Source organism: Rhinolophus ferrumequinum, chromosome 10 (genome assembly GCF_004115265.2).
Source record: "Rhinolophus ferrumequinum isolate MPI-CBG mRhiFer1 chromosome 10, mRhiFer1_v1.p, whole genome shotgun sequence".
Classification (NCBI taxonomy): domain Eukaryota; kingdom Metazoa; phylum Chordata; class Mammalia; order Chiroptera; family Rhinolophidae; genus Rhinolophus; species Rhinolophus ferrumequinum.
In genome coordinates, this window is record NC_046293.1 from 39,496,034 (window position 1) to 39,510,254 (window position 14,221).

The window sequence follows — 14,221 nt, forward strand, 5'->3', positions numbered from 1 at the left end:
AATAGTGTGATAAGTTCATGACCAAACATTTGGGGAACAGTAATCAAAAGGCTTATCGTTGGTTATTAAGAAGGAAGATAAATTAAGGGCTTAACCTTTCTCCAATGCACTAAATGTCTCACTAGTTTCTCCAGCTCACTTTAAGATGAAAAAACAGCTCGAAAAGGGAGAAATTGAAAGCAGGAAGACGAGTCAGGTGCCCATCCATTCTTTCATGCATTCATTCAACAAATATTTATTTAGTGATTACTGTCATTCATTGTGTCAAATCCTGTGATTATTAAGAATGGTAAAACAGTCACTGCTCTTAAAGTGTTTGAAATTCTATGGCAAGAACAGACAAATAAGTCATCAATTACATACAATGTGATATTGAATAGGGACTCTGAGAGTCTGGCAGATCAGACTTTCAACTCAGCCCAAAGAGAGGGGAGAACTGGGAACTGTTTCCCAAAGGAGTTAAGTCTGAGCTTTGCCCACTGAAGGGTAGGACGGGACAAAGGGTATATGGCTGGGTAGTGTAGGTCGTGGCCTCTGGAACTAGTCTACAAGCTGTATGACCGGATGTAAATCACTTTAAATTCTGTGGCCTCAGATTCCTATTTGTAAAATGGGGTTTGCAATAGCAAACACCATACAGTTGTTGTGCTGATTCATGAGTTAATTAATACATGTTAATTATTTAGAAGAAAGATTGACACAGAGTAAGTGTCCAATGAGTAGAGCTATTATCACCTGGAAGGGTTTGTCCTGAAGCGCTGGAGAAGCAAAGAGGTATTATCTACAGATTTAGTCCAGTGTGAGAACTGAAGTAGAGAGAAAAGAGCACACCAGAAGTCAGGATTATAGACTCTTGTCTGATTCTGATTCTGCTACCTGCCCGCTCAGTGACCATATCTGCATTATAAAAATGACTAGATTGCCTTTTCTCAATGGGTTTGCCATCACAACACAGGTGTTGTGAAAACCACCACTAAATCTAAGCCAAAGTGGGAAAAGAAAGACTCATATCAACATCGTCATCATTGGATGTGTAGATTTGGGCAAGTCTACCACCACTGTAGGCCATCTGATCTACAAATGTGATGGGACCAACAAATGAATCATCAAGAAATTTGAGAAGGAGGCTGCTGAGATGGGAAAGGGCTCCCTCAAGTGTGTCTGGGTCTTGGATAAACTGCGAGCTGCATGGGAGTATGATATCATCATTGATACCTCTCTGTGGAAATTTGAGATCGGCAAGTATTTCGTGACCATCATTGATGCCCCAGGACACAGAGACCTTATCAAAAACATGATTACAGGCATATCTCAGGCTGACTGTACTGCTCTGTATGTTGCTTCTGGTGTTGGTGAATTCAGAGCAGGTATCCCCAAGAATGGGCAGACCCATGAGCCTGCCCTGGCTTACACACTAGATGTAAAATACTTATTGTTGGTGCCAACAAAGTGGATTCCACTCACCCACCCTGAAGGCAAAAGAGAGATGAAGAAATTGTTAAGGGAAGTCAGACCCTACATTAAGGAAACTGGCCACAACTCCGACACAGTTGCATTTGTGCCAATTTTGGTTGGAATGGTGACAACATGCTAGAGTCAAGTGCTGACATGCCTTGGTTCAAGGGATGAAAGTCACCCATAAAGATGGCAGTGCCAGTGAAACCACACTGTTTGCAGCTCTGGATTGCATCCTGCCACCAAGTCATCCAACTGACAAGCGCTTGCATCTGCCCCTCCAGGATGTCTACAAAATTGGTGGTGTTGGTACTCTGACTGCGGGCCAGTGGAGACTGGTGTTATTAAACCCAGCATGGTGGTCATTTTTGCTCCAGTCAACGTTACAACTTAAGTAAAGTCTGTTGAGATGCACCATAAAGCTGTGAGTAAAACTTTTCCTGGGGACAATGTGGGCTTCAATGTCAAGAACATGTCTGTCAAACATGTCCGTTATGGCAATGTGGCCGCTGACAGCGAAAATGACCCACCAATGGATGTAGCTGGCTTCACTGCTCAGATGATGATTATCCTGAACCATCCAAGCCAAATCAGTGCCGGAAACGCTCCTGTGCTGGATGTCACACAGCTTACATTGCTTGCAGATTTACTAAGCTGAAGGAGAAGATTGAGCTTCGCTCTGGGAAAAAGCTGGAAGATGTCCCAAAGATTTTGAAATGTAATAATGCTGCCATCATGGATATGGTTCCTGGTAAGCCCCTGTGTGTTGAGAGCTTCTCTGACAATCCTCCTCTGGGCCATTTTGCTGTTCATGACATAAGAAAGACATCGAAACAGTGGACAAGAAGGCAGCTGAGCTGGCCAAGTCACCAAGTCTGTGCACAAAGCTCCGAAGGCTAAAAGAATATTACCCCCATACTGCCACGCCCTGTCTTAATCAATGGTGGAAAAATAGTCTCAGAACTGTTTGTGTCAATTGGCCATTTATGTTTAATAGTAAAAGACTGTTAATGATTATAATGCATCATGAAACTTTCAGAAGGAAAAGAGAACGGATTATTTGGGCTTTTTTTGTGAATCAATTATTAAGTTAGTTTTTAAAATCAGTACTTTTTAATGGAAACAACTTGACCAGAAATCTGTCACAGAATTTTGAGACCCATTAAAACAAAGTTTAATGAGAAAGTAAAAAAGGAAAAATGACTAGATTATCTCTCAAGTTCCTTGCAGCTCTCATGTCCTATGATTCTGCAGCTCCTGCTGAGATAGACTTAATAAATACTATTTGGATTCTGGTAGTAGAGAAATAAAACGAGAAATCAAATTTGATTTTGAGATTTCCAGCTGAGTGACTGGGTGAGCAGTGGTATCATTTTAAAAGATGTAGGCAAGTCAAGAAGAGATTGGTGTGTGTGGAGACAGGGAATGATGGAGCACAGGTTCGTGGACAGAATTTTTAAATTGGAAGAAACCATTTCTGTAATTTTAATTCAATGTGGTAGACAGGAGATATATTTCAGTAGTTAATAACGACCATAGAAACAGGAGGCTCATTGCCTGGACCCAGGCTTGACAGTTTCCAGCAAATTACTTAAGGGCTGTGCATCTAGTTAAGTTTCTTCTGTAAAATTCAGACAGAATGCAGACTGAACCATGCACAGTTGCCATTTGTAGGTCAAAATGGTTGAGTTGGCAATTTTACATGGTTCAACTTAGTAACAGACACTTTTTCTTTTTCCTTCCTTTTTTTTTTGTTTTTTGTTTTGTTTTGTTTTTCAGGGAGGGCGGCAACCTTGGTGTTAATAGCAACGCGCTCTAACCAACTGAGCTAACTGGCCACCCAGACATTTTTAAGGGGTTGTACTGAGAAGTAACTGAGTTCATATGTGTCACATTCTAAGAACAGTGCTTGACATAAAATAAGGTTTCCCATATTATTAAGGCTATTTGGACTGTTCATAATCTATTGCACTTAGTTTAATTTGCAAAGAACAATTAGGCATTGCATAGTATACCCATTTAGGGCTCCTTCCCGTCCTCACATTCAGGCAGGCATGCGGTGACTAGGCAATCATTTTGTAAGGGTACAGTTGTGTTGCACTTCCAGTGCTGGCTCCCATTGTCATTTTGCTTGTTTCCAGTGCTTTCATTGAGATAAGCAGTGGTTTTTACTCAGGGAAATTTAGCATCAAAGTTTCTGGAATGAAGCTAGCTTTTTCTATCTCTTCTTTTCTCCTCAAACCCTCACCCTCCCTCTCCAGACCAGTCCTTGGCGTCAGGGGGCCTAATTTCCACCTTCCTCAGAGTGTAACGTTGGTACTGGCCATCTATTATGAGACTTCTCGGCATTCCAGACACCAGGCTGGCTGGCCTGAATTTCAGGGAGGGTGAAAGGAGCAGGGGACATCTAAGAGTGGTCCTGGGTGTAGGCCCAGAAGAGGGGAGAACTGAGGAGAGTGAAAGGAGCCCCAGCCAGCCCTCAGCCAAGAGCGGGGCAGTGGGACAGAGACACAGGATATTGAGGAACCATGCTCTGACTGCAGAACTTCAGTCACACATTAGTGTGTTTGTATGATAAGGATCCAGTTGTGCATGAACCAAGATGGAGAGAGATATTAGAGAAGCAGCAGAAAGAAGGAAAATTAAAAACGTGCCTTTCCTGAGTAAAAGCAGGGCTAGTTGCAGTTCCTTGCAAAACTGTTTACTGGCCGTTGCCTAGTGTCGCCCATATGTTAACCATGACTCACATTGTTGGGTTGAATAGTTGGGTCGACGTTCTTTTTGGTGTGTTTTGAAGAACCAAAGTTCTTACTACTAGTGTTGGTGAGTTAGCCAAACATTTTCTCTTTGTATTGAGATTTTTGTGTCTTGTTTAAAGAGAGCCTTCCCTGTCTGCTTCACTTTTTAAGTAATTAGTTGGGGAACACCTCCCTCAGTTAGACTATCATTTCAGACTCCAGTTTGCAACGGTTGATTTCCTTTTGTTGGTGTCAACGCAGTGACACAATTCACACAAAGGAAGGAAATACTCTAATAGTGATATGCAGGACACTAAATCGTGGCTGATTAAAATCACCCTTACTATTTACTGAGTGTTTAACAAGTGCAAGGTCCTATGCAGACACTTTAAAAATATATATCACACCAAGCCTGAGGATTATACGTTTTACAGATAAGAAAACCAAGGCCCACAAATTTCAAAATACGGTCATTAGGCAAGCATCAAAATAAAGATATAATCGTTATTGAAGCATAACTTCAGTTAAGAGAAGTTTTCCAACCAAAAAACTTAGTTTGAAAATGCTTTTGATATTGACACACTCCCATTGTTTGGATATAGTAGGTATGTTTGGATTAAGTAGCATCATATTTTTCAGAAAATCAACAACAAGAAAATGATTCTATATTCATGTTTAATAGGTAATGTGACAGGAACAGAATCGTGGGTTTGTTTTTACTACCAAGAGACAGTGTGAAAAATAATTGTACCAATAGGTAAATACTTGAAGCCTATGAATGGAAATTGGCTGTTGAAGATAGAGTCTCCTTGCAAATTCAGTACCATTGAGCTCCTCAAGTTCTAATATTCTAATAAGCGGTGGTTAAGGGACAAACAAAAAACAAAAGAAAAAACATAGAACAGGGAGTTATGAGGTGTACAGTACATGTGTCCTAGATGTTGTTATATAGGAAAAGCAGGAAGCAAATGAACTCCTGCTGAAAAGCCTCTTTTTCATTACCTGGAGAAGTTAGAAGACTTCAAATTCTTTTATCAAAATTTAAGTCTTGGCTCTGTCACTGGGATGGGCCTTTGCCAAATCACTAGCTGTCTGTTCTTCAGTTTCCACATCTGTGGATAATAGAATCTACACTATTTACCTCCCAAGACTCTTGTGAGAAAATACGGAAATGTGCACATGAAATACTTTAAGAACTGTTAACAAAAAGTGTAAGCTATTACAAGAGTTGGTAATGTTAATAGTAAGTAGTATTAATAGCATGTGAGACTAATAATTCTGTGTGTGTATAGGCTCTAACATCTATGTATGTATATAATTTTGTACACAAATAATGATAATACTACTTTCCATTTAAATTACATTTTACACTCCTTGGAGGACATTTATAGACATTGTTTTATACAAGCCTCAGAAAGACCTGTGAGATGGGCCAGGTGTTGTCCTGCCTTTCCATGTTGCTAACACACATCTCTGCTTTTTACCCCCAAAGAAAGCCTCTCCTTTTTTGCAACTTCTGTCAGTCATTGTTTCTGTAACCTTTCACCTCTATATCATTCTATGATATTTGTCAACTATGTAACTCACATATATCCATTCCTTGCCAACTTCTGAGTGTATCCTTAAGTTCAACAGTCCTCTGAACGAGCACACAGCACTCTGCCTTGACCTCACATCTTCATCAGCTTTCAATGCAAGCGCTACAGCACCCTATTTTTAGAACCTACTTCCAAGGTCAATCCTTGGCGTCAGCACTGCTCCAGACTGCAATATCTGAGATCCCTAAATCTAATAGTTTACACTTGGACAGTGACAGTCTTTGCTGTCAGATCTCTCATTTTCTTTCTCTCACCAAAACTACTGTTCAATTCAGCAAGCCCTCCGGTCATTTGCCTCCTCGTCACCCAACCTAGGTCCATTGCTTTAACTAAACCTTTGCCAGCTTCCTCTACCCCCTAACTTTTCCATTTGTTTCTCCTAAATCCACTGTTCATACCCCCAAATTTGGGTCTTGCGGACAATCCATATTCCCTCCTCCAACCACAGGCAGTCAGGTCTTGCTGGAGAACACCAGGTAAGTACTTGTCTGAAATAGAGGTCGTACAAATCCATCTTTAATCTCAGCAGGACACTCCCCTACTTTCAGTCTCTTTGCTGGTTTCTGGTCTATTTTTCTTCCTATCTAGAGCAGTGATTACAAATATTTACACGTTTCCCTGAGTATCTTCCTTTAATTGTAGCTCTTTAATAAAATATGATGTTGCCTCATACTCCTTACTGAGAAATAACCAAAGATCTATCTCAGGTTCTGTTCCAACTACAAATTTATCTACCTCCCACCCACTCTTACCTCTTTTCATCCTTTTTAGAGGATTAAGGGCTTCCTGTGTTCAGGGCTGACCACTTTATCTTTTCTACTAATTTTATTCCCTTTGAAATTCTTCAGAACCTTGGTTCCACTTATTTTCAGTCTGTCGTTCTTTTCTAATTCCTCTCACTCTGCATATGCTCAAACATCCCATGTCACCAACAAATGAACTTCCCTCCACTCCCATATTTTTATTATTATTAGTTTAAGGTATACAAAACAATGTAATAGACATTTATATCCCTCACAAGGTGATAACCCCCTCCCCCAATCCACTACCCCTCCGACACTGCAGCCATTACATTTCCACTGCCTCTTTTCCTTATGCTGTACTCCACTTGTTACTATATATGTGTGTACATATATATAAAATTATAGTTGACATTCATTATTATTCAGCTTCAGCTTCAGGTGTACAGTGCAGTGATCAGGCATCTACACCATCCCTGAAGTGATCTCCCTTATAAGACAAGTGTCCATCAGATACCCGACAAAATCTTTAAAACATTATTGATTACATTCCCCAAGCTGTCTTTCGTATCCCCGTGGCCATTTTGTGGTTACCAATTGTGCTTTCTAATCCCCTCACCTTCTCCCTCATGCCCACCTCCCCTCCCATCTTGCAACCCTCAGTTTTTCTCTATATCTCTGAGACTGTCTGATTAGCCTGTTCATTTATTGTATTCTTTAGATTCCACATATAAGTGAGATCATATGGTATTTGTCTTTCTCTGTCTGACTTATTTCACTTAGCATAATGTTCTCTAGGTCCATCCATATCGTTGCAAATGGTAAGATTTCCTTCTTCTTTATGGCTGCGTAATACTCCATTGTATAAATGTACCACAGTTTCTTGATCCAGTCATCTACCGATGGGCATTTTGGTTGTTTCCTTGTCTTGGCTATTGTGTATAGCGCTGCAATAAACATAGGGGTGCATAAATTTTTTCAAACTAGTGTTTTGGATTTTTTTGGATAAATAGCTAGGAGTGTAATTGCTGGGTCATAAGGTAATTCTATTTCCAGTTTTTTGAGATACCTTCATACTGATTCCATAGTGGCTGCACCAATCTGCAATCTCATCAGCAATGCACGAGGGATCACTTTTCTCCACATTCTCGTCAGCACTTGTTGTTTGTTGATTTATTGATGATAGCCATTTTGACTGGGGTGAGGTGGTATCTCATTGTGGTTTTTATTTGCATTTCTCTATTAATTACTGAGGTTGAGCATTTTTTTCATATGTCTGTTTGCCATTGGTATGTCCTTTTTAGAAAAAAGTCTATTCATGTCCTCTGCCCATTTTTTAATTGAGTTGTTTTATTTTTTTTGGTATCGAGTTGAGTGAATTTTTTAATAAATTTTGGGTATTAACCCCTTGTCAGATATATCATTAACAAATATCTTCTCTCATTCAGTAGGATGCCTTTTTGTTTTATTGATGGTTTCCTTTGCTGTGAAAAAACTTTTTAGCTAGACGTAATCCCATATGTTTGTTTTTTCTCTTACTTCCCTTGCCTGAGGGGATATATCAGTAAAAATATTACTATGGGTAATGTCTGCAAACTTTCTTCCTATATTTTCTTCTAGGAGTTTTATGTTTTCAGATCTTACATTTAAGTCTGTAATCCATTTTGAGTTTAATCTTGTATATGGTGTCCAGAGGAGGTGGTCCAGCTTCATTTTTTTGCATGTGTCTGTCCAGGTTTCCCAGCACCATTTATTGAATAGACTGTCTTTACCCCAATGTAAATTCTTGCTTCCATTGTCATAGATTAAATGACCATATAGGCATGGATTTATTTCTGGGCCCTCTATTCCGTTCCATTGATCTACTTGTTTGTTTTTATGCCAGTACTATGCTGTTTTGATTACTGTAGCCTTGTAGTATAATTTGATGTCAGGTATCATGATACCTCCCACTTTGTTCTTATATCTCAACATTGCCGAGGCTATTCGGGGTCTTTTACGGTTTCACGTAAATTTTAGGATTGTATGTTCTATTTCTGTGAAAAATGTCCTTGGTAGTTTGATAGGAATTGCACTGAATCTGTATATTGCCTTAGGCAATATGGACATTTTAACTATATTAATTCTTCCTATCCATGAGCATGATATGTGTTTCCATCTATTTGTATCTTCTTTAATTTCTCTCTTCAGTGTTTATAGTTTTCTGAGTACAGGTCTTTTACTTCTTTGGTTAAATTTATTCCCAGGTATTTTATAGTCTTTGAAGCAATTATAAATGGGACTGTTTTCTTAATTTCTCCTTCTGACAGTTTATTATTGGTATATACAAATGCAACTGATTTCTGAATATTAATTTTGTATCCTGCTACTTTACTAAATTCATTTATCAGTTCTAATAGTTTTTTGGTGGAGTCTTTGGGGTTCTCTATATATAGTGTCATGTCATCTGCATATAGTGGTATTTATATTCCCTTCTTACCAATTTGGATGCCTTTTATTTCTTTTTCTTGTCTGATTGCTGTGGCTAGAACTTCCAGAACTATGTTAAGTAGAAGTGGAGAAAGTGGGCAACGTTGCTTTGTTCCTGATCTTAAGGGGAATGATTTTAGCTTTTCCCCATTGAGTATGATGTTAGCTGTGGGTTTATCATATGTGGCCTTTATTATGTTGAGATATGGTCCCTCTAGTCCTATTTTCTTAAGAATTTTTATCATAAATGGCTGCTGGATTTTGTCAAATGCTTTTTCTGCATCTATTGATATGATCATATGATTTTTATTTTTCATTTTGTTAATGTGGTGTATCACATTATTTGATTTGTGGATGTTGAACCAACCTTGCATACCAGGAATGAATCCTACTTGATCAGGGTTCATGATCTTTTTAATGTATTGCTGAATTCTGTTTGCTAATATTTTGTTGAGGATTTTTGCATCTATGTTCATTAGGGATATTGGCCTGTAGTTTTCTTTTTTTGTAATGTCTTTGTCTAATATTGGGGTCAGGGTGATAGTGCCCTCGTAAAGAGTGTTTGGGAGCCTTCCCTCCTTCTGGATTTTTTGGAATAGTTTGAGGAGAATAGGTGATAATTCTTTTTTCAACATTTTGTAAAATTCACCTGTAAAGCCATCTGATCCAGGGCTTTTGTTTGTTGGGAGCTTGTTGATTACTGATTCAATTTAGCTGGTAGTAATCAGTCTATTCAGGTTTTCCATTTCTCCTTAAGTTAGCCTTGGAAGGTTGTATGCTTCTAGAAAATTATCCATTTCTTCCAGATTGTCTAATTTATTGGTGTATAGTTGCTCATAGTAATTTCATAAAATTTTTGTATTTCTGTGATGTCTGCTGTCACTTCTCTGCTTTCATTTCTGATTTTATTAATTTGGGTCCTTTCTTTTTCTTGATGAGTCTGGCTAAATATTTGTTGATTTTATCTTCTCGAAAAACCAGCTCTTGGCTTCATTGATCTTTTGTATTGTTTTTATTATTATTATTATTATTATTATTTCTATTTCATTTATTTCTGCTCTGATCTTTATTATCTCCTTCCTTGTACTCCCTTTGGGCTTATTTTGCTGTTCTTCTTCCAGATCCCTTAAGTGTAAGGATAAACTGTTGATTTGTGATTTTTCTTGTTTCTTTAGGTAGGCCTGCACTGCTGTGAATTTCCCTCATAGGACTGCTTTCTCTACATCCCATAGATTTGGGGTCATCATGTTTTCATTTTTGCTTGTCTTGAGATATCTTTTGATTTCTTCCTTGATCTCATTAATGACCCATTCAAAATTAGTAACATGTTATTCAGCCTCCATGTATTTGTGTGTCTTCCAGTTTTTTTCTTGTAATTGATTTCTAATTTTACTGTGGTCAGAGAAGACACTAGATATGATTTCAATTTTTTAAAATTTATTGAGACTTGTTTTGTGGCCTAACATGTGGTCTATCTTGGAAAATGTTCCATGTGTGCTGGAGAAGAATGTATATCCTGCAGCTTTGGGGTGAAATGCTCTGAAAATATTGATTAAATGCAACTGGTCCAATGTGTCATTTAAGGCCACTGTCTCCATATTTGTTTTCTGTCCAGAGGACCTGTCTCTTGTCAGTGGTGTGTTGAAGTCTCCTACTATGATAGTGTTATTGGTGATCTCTGCCTTTATGTCAGTCAATATCTGTTTTATATATTTAGGTGCTCCTATGTTGGGTGCATAAATGTTTACTAGGCTTATGTCCGCTTGTTGGATCAATCCCTTTATTATTATGTAGTGCCTATCTTTGTCTTTCAATATATTCTTCATTTTAAAGTCTATTTTGTTAGATACAAGTATTGCTACTCCAGATTTTTTCTCATTTCCATTTGCATGAAATATCTTACTCCAACCCTTCACTTTCAGCCTGTGTGTGTCTTTTGATCTGAGGTGAATCCCTTGTATACAGCATATGCAAAGGTATTGTTTTCTTATCCACTCAGCCACTCTGTCTTTTGATTGGAGTATTTAATCCATTTACATTTAAAGTGATTATTGATAGGTACATCGTTATTGCCATTTTGTTGTTTGTATTTCTGGTCTTCATTAGTTAGATTGTTTTCATCTTTCATCTGTTTACAGAAGCACTTTTAACATTTCCTGCATTGCTAGCTTGGTGGTAATGAGTTCCTTTAGCTTATTCTTTTCTGGGAAGCTCTTTATCTCTCCTTCAATTTTAAATGATAACCTTGCTGGATAAAGCAATCTAGGTTGTAGGCCTTTGTTTTTCATCAGTTTGAATACCTCCTACCACTCTCTTCTAACCTGCAAAGTTTCTGTAGAAGTCATTCGATAGTCTTATAGGAGTTCCCTTGTATGTAAACTGCTGTCTTTCTCTTGCTGCTTTTAGTACTCCCTCTTTCTCTTTAACCTTTTCCATTTTAACTATAATGAGTCTTGATGTGGGCCTGTTTGGGTTCATCTTGATTGGAACTCTCTGCACTTCCTGGAATTGTATGTCAATTTCCTTCACCAGGTTAGGGACGTTTTCGATCATTATTAGTTCAAATATGTTCTCAATCCCTTGCTCCCTCTTTTCACCTTCTGATATGTCTATTATGTGCAAGTTGTTGTGCTTGATGTTATCCCACAGATCTCTTAAACCATTTTCATTGTTTTTTATTCTTTTTCCTTGTTGTTGTTCCACTTGGGTGAACTGCTAATTTGTCTTCTAACTTGCTTATTTGATCGTCTGCCTCATCTAACCTGCTGGTAATTCCTTCAAGTGTGTTCTTTATTTCAGTTATTGTATTCTTTAGTTCTAGTTGGTTGTTGTTTATGATTTCTCTATCCTTCTTTATGTCATCACTACGCTCCTTAAACATCATCAGTGTTCTAAACTCTGTCTCTGATAGGCTGGTTACCTCTATTTCATTTGGTTCCAATTGTGGCGGTTTCTTCTGTTCTTTTATTTGGGATGTGTTTCCTTGTTTCCCCATTCTGGCTGACTCTCTGTGTTTGCTTTGATGTATTAGGTAGATCCCCTAGGGTTCTCAGTCTTTGCTGGGTGGTCTTATGTAGCATGTGTCCTTTATATTTGACTTGCACCACATCCCTTTTCTCCTGTGTGTGTACTCCAGAGGAGACCCTTGTGTTGTGTGTATTCTCCTGTTAAAGTTGAGCTTTAATTGCTTTTGGCTTGTCAGTAGGTGGGATTGACTCCTAGGCTGACTAGTTGTGAGAATTGGCTATGCTCACAGTGGATGAGCTGCTGTGGGGGTTAACCCATCAGATGAAGCTTGGCCCCTATGGGCTCTTCTGCCTGTAGAGAATTCCTTCTGGGTGTGTCACTTGTAGGTCACACCTGGTAATACTCTGATTTGATCTGGAGTTGGCCTCTGGGTGTGTTGAATCTTGGGCCTCTTGGTCTGGGCCCTGATGTAGAGCAATTTCAGAGCAAAACAAATCAACAAGCACAACAACAACAAAGGAAAAACCAAATACACTCACATGTAAAAACAACCGATAACAAACACGCAACACAGGCAAAACTATCAAAAATACAAAAGAAAAAGAAGAAGAAGAAGAAGAAGACTCAATACAGAAAAATGAAAAGAGGGAGGAAAAGTAGGGCAAGGAAAACAAAAGAAAAAAAAAAAGATAAGGGGGGGGAAAAATGCAGCGCCAGTCTTGGCTTGAGCCCACCAAGCTATCTCCAGGTTGTCCTCTGCTGTACAAAGACTCCTCTGCATCTTGTGGAGGCAAAGCTGGTCACCTGGTGTCCAGAGTGACCCTGGCACTGCAGTTCTAGATGAGTGGGGCTGTGAGGTGTGGTTGGTAGTTTTTACAAAGTAAATGCAGTTTCTGCTCTCACCTGCACAAATGCATGCTGAGAGCACCATAGCCAGCCACTGGAAGGGGCTTATTCCCTGTGCCCAGGTCTCCTGAGTCTTAGGGCACTTCTTCCATTGGGGTGTGTGTGGAGGGCACGAGATTTCTGAGCTGCTGAAAGCCCAGGGCTGCCACTGCCACCTTCTGCTGACCCGTGGGTGTGTCTCTGCAGCTGTAATTGCCCTGCCACAAGCAGCCCAGAAAAGGCGGGCGCTGGGGAGGGAGGAGTCTTCTGTCTCCCTGCCCGTCTTCTTCCCTAGGTCACAGCTGCAAACTGGGTCTTTCTGGATCCTGAGCGCTTTGGCTCCTCTGTAACCTGACACTACTCCTCAGTTCAGGGACCACCTTGAGACTCTGGAAGGGTGGGGATCGGATTGCTGTGGGAGAGTGGGGAGAGGGGCCCAGGTATGGCATTTGTTTTTTGTCTTTATGTCCGACTTAGGGCCCAGCTGGAGATCTCAGCTGAGGTTACTGCCTCATGCGCTGGATACACTGCTCTTTCAGCAGGAGAGATCAGCTGTGGGATGCAGGGAAAGAGCCCACTGCCTGGCTCTTGTGATCTCTGGTCTGTGTCCTGAGGCCCCTGCGACCCTACAGCCGCGGATGCGGACTGCGTCTCTACACTGCTCTCTTCCCTCTTCCCCTGCTCCCCTGTTTTGCCCACTTTCAAGTAATCCTCGAGGGAGTCTGTTAGCTGTTCTGTACGATTAGCAGAGAGTCCTTTGATGGGTTATAAATGTTCAATTTGTGGTAAGTTCCGGAGAACTCAAAAAGCCCACCTTGCTGCCGCCATTCCTATAGCGTCACTCTGTGTCATCTGCCACTTCCTTATTTTTATATCCTTCTATTCTCCTGTTGGTACCCTGTGACACTACGTCACTTTTCCTTCTATGGTTGAACTTCTCCCAGTGGTAATTTACACTGGGTGTTCTAATTAAGTAATCTGTTCTAACTTGTCATATTAATACTACAAACCAAAAAACAGTTTATGAATTTTTCTAGCATTTAATTTGATACGGTATTAGTTACTTTCTTCTATTTTGACATTTTACCTTACTCAATAAGGATGTTTGCTTTCGATGAGTATGTGAACATAATGTGCTGCTTTGACCAACAACTAGAAATGGCATCAGAACACTATCTTTGAAGCTTCATGTTGGAAATGCAAACTTTAAGGATAGTAATGACAGCTGTGAGGGAAAAAACAATACATTTCTCTATCAGCTGCTGATGTAAAATTCTTGGAGAAATGTTGCATCAAAATAAATGTGCATATCCTCATAGATGAAATACAAGTAATTTCTCTATTCAGGATTCTAGAAAGTGAGTTCTTG

At 39.5% G+C, this 14,221-nt stretch overlaps 1 protein-coding gene and 1 pseudogene across 2 annotated transcripts in view; both read left to right on the forward strand.

Moving 5' to 3' along the window:
- Window positions 1–14,221, forward strand: part of FAR2 (fatty acyl-CoA reductase 2) — a 136,079-nt gene that overhangs the window by 12,452 nt on the left and 109,406 nt on the right. The window lies entirely within an intron of this gene.
- On the forward strand, window positions 1,136–2,355 carry LOC117028779 (elongation factor 1-alpha 1-like; annotated as a pseudogene).